The sequence below is a fragment of the Brassica oleracea genome, chromosome C7, assembly GCF_000695525.1.
Source record: "Brassica oleracea var. oleracea cultivar TO1000 chromosome C7, BOL, whole genome shotgun sequence".
Lineage (NCBI taxonomy): Eukaryota > Viridiplantae > Streptophyta > Magnoliopsida > Brassicales > Brassicaceae > Brassica > Brassica oleracea.
Genome location: NC_027754.1, coordinates 41101593 through 41105283, shown reverse-complemented (window position 1 = coordinate 41105283; position 3691 = coordinate 41101593).

Here is a 3691-nt window from a genome sequence, read left to right as displayed (position 1 = left end):
GTGAGCCTTTTCCGGTGGTGGTAAGAAACACCGCATACCGGAAATGTAAATAAATACATAGATGGTGACGGCTCAAGTTAAAATATGCGGAGACGAAAAAAACATCTTATTAGAATAATGTTCAGTGTTGTTAAAAAAATAATAATGTTCAAAAATGTGAAAGTATGAAATACAATTTTGACGCTGAAACCGTTAATGTTAGAATCAACAAATGCTTAAATTCAAAGTGATTGAAATTCAATATGCTTTACATTAGAAACTCAATTCACCACTAGCAAATACTACTATACATACAACAACACATTATTGAAAAGACGAACACATAATATATTAATCTATAACCTAATACTACATAACACGATAAAATATTAAATTATGCTCTTCACAAATAAATACTGACCACATAATTACATCATCCAAAAATATCATATTTAACCATAACAAAATAATATTCCGCGCAATATTCCGCGCGGAAAACCTCCTGGTTATCGATAACACTTATTAGTGAATACTAATTAAACATATTATTTTCAGAAGATTTCAAAGATATTTCGTTTTTTTCTGGAACAACTATTCCGTTTTTTTTGTGTGATTAGTACAAATGTACGTTTCATATACCGATATACGTAATTACGTATAACTGTAGTGTTATCATACAAATATGAAGTATATAGTGAGTTCGTATTCATATATTATACATTAGCAAAAAACTAAAACAACACATCTCTTACGATGCAGTGAGTAATTAATAAACAAGAATATTCAAAATTGAATGTAAAACGGACAAAAAAACTTTGGTGTTTCATTTTGGTATACTTTATTATTGTTACGATAGAAATTATTGTCACTATTACATGTAAATACATGCTCATGAATTGAAAATTTTAAAGCTAAAGTAATAAATTAAATAAAATAGTTAATACAAGTTGGCTTAATTGATATATGCATATAATAGACACTCCAATTGGAAAATGAGTAATAGAAATTTGGTGTTGGCATAAAAAAACTATGGCTTGGTCCCGCACAAGAAGTAATTTCACTGAATAATTTCGAAGACATAAATACCTAAAAAGCATGAAAATAATGAAATAAAAGAGAAGACATAATAATTAAAGACAAGCATATTATTAATTTGATACACACATTTAGTACCATTTGTCGGGAATAAGAACCTGGCAACCGGTGAAAGATTAAATTCCGGTGACAGAAGAAGAGGAAGCCGACGGAGAAACCCTAAAAAGCATTGTTGGACAAGATTTTGTAAGAGAAGATCTTGTGTGGGGCAATATATCTTTCGATATGCTTTTGTTAACATCAACAAACTTCCACTCGATACAAAAAGACAAACAAATAAAAAACTTCACGTGGGACTTGGTCCATATGTTTTTTCACCTGAGATCATTTTTATGATCTGGCAACTGTAACTTTTGTGTTTCTAGTTTTGTTAGATGCTAAAAGCATGAAAACAATTAAAGACCGTTTGTGTTAGTATAGTGCCAAATGTTTTCCTTATGTTAACAAGCAAAAAAGAACACAATCGATGGAGAAGCGCAGTCAAAGTTAATGTTTTAAATCCATACACAAGTCTGTGGAAACAGCTTATCAAGAAATAACAAAGAAATGTTTTTAGTTTATTTTTGACAAAGGAGAAATGTCGTTAGATTAAATATTTAATTTAAAGTAATTCAAATTAATTCAATCAAGGAACTTTTTGGAATTCTTCAAGACATCCTCAACTTGACTTGTGATCTCTCTAATTTCTCTTTTAAGCAAATTTCAAGGTCAGACAATGTTCCAGCAGATACTCTTGCAAAAAGAGCTCTGTTTGGTCTCTTTCATGTTGTGTAAGAACTCCCTCTTTTAAATAATACAATTGTCGTTCAAAAAAAATTTTAAAAGTAATTCGAAAATGATTCGGCGAGTCGTTGATACTGAATATTTTAGTTTTGTTTAGGCTAATTAGAAAAAAACTATTGAAATGAATATATGTGATTCCATGCAAAGGGCTAGTTTTTTTTTATTATGTTGATAATAGCAAAGATTTTTCTTTTGGAAAGTTAAGTTGGGTTTGGTAATGTAAAAATGCAAATTACTACAATATGTAAACTAATAATCGTAAAGAAACTAGGTCAAATTGCTCCGGGTTAAACAAAAAATAATTTGACAAAATACATAAATACTAATATAAAATTTTGGAAAGAAAACAAATTTGTAGAGCCAAGACACTTTAAAAAAAATTGTAAACGTTCCATGTTATGTGATTACAACATTTCAAAATCTCAAATTACAATTATATATGTTTTTGTTGTTCATCATCGAGGAAAAAAATCCATCTCTTTGTTATGTTGTTTCTCTCACACAAAATAAAAATAAATTGACTTGTAAGAGATATTATTTTTGTTGTTGTTGAACCTAAAATTTTCTAAAATCAATGGAGATTTTAGACTGTTCAAAGAGTCTATAGTAGCACTTCGAGAATGAATTATAGTAGAAATTCTATAAATTAATACTCGATAAAGTAATAAATACTATAAATTAATAAACTTCTCATGTTGGATCAGTGTAAAATATGACACTATCCGATAAAATAATAAGATAATAATATTTAGAAAATTCTTTGGTAATATAATATATGGTCACATTAAAATCATAAAATAATAATTATCATACATATAAATTTTATGTAAACATATAAAATTTCTTTTATTGTCTATTTTCTTCAAAACGAATTTTATCTCTAATTTTACTTTTAATTTTATTGAATTACATATAAAAGTAAATTTGTATTATATAATATGTATTCATCATATGGATTTAGAATGGTAGTTATATTTTACTAGCCGAAATACCGAAAAACCAAAAAAACCGAACCAAAACCGAACCGATATCCGGATTGAACACCCCTATCATCATGCATAAGCTATATCAATACTCTAATAAAAATAGTTAAAATTCAAATCTATAAAATCTAACTAATATATAATATCACAAAATAAATATTCTTTTTATTTTCTACACAAAATATTTTTTTTTGAATAAAAAATCTCAAAAAAAATTCTTTTAAATTAATAACTCTATAAATTAATAAATTTTCGTAGTCCCAGCTAAACACTTTTGTGTATGTAGAGTGATGAGTAAAGATCAAGAGATGATTAGAGTAATTTGTATGAGATTTGGAGATTAAGAGAGACTGAGAGAATAAAGAACAAGAGAGAATACTCAAAACTCCATTAATTGTTTTAATGTCTCAGATACAAGTTATATATAAAGAGATAAGGCTGATACAAAGGGGATTTCGAAATCCATAAGCATGTGGAGTCAATGGACAGGCTGGAACTCCTTTTGAAATGCTTGGCTGTGGTTTCTCACATGCTTGCTATAGTAATAAAGCATCTTCTCCTTTCCAGCACCATACAGGCTGTCAAAGTGCACCCTTATCCTCTCCTTATCCTCTTCCAATCGTATCTATTAGGATAAGAAGGGATTAACATCAGGTAGACTCCATTTTAACCCATCCTGGTAACTTCTCTTCCTTTCACTCAGTTACCACAGTAAAACTAAAGTTACTGTGGTAAGTTCCCAAAGTTACTGATTGCCCCAATACTCTTCCTCTATCAATGTATCCACTCCTTATCACCTCATCTCAACACTCCCCCTCAAGCTTGACCATGTAGAACAAGTCAAGCTTGGA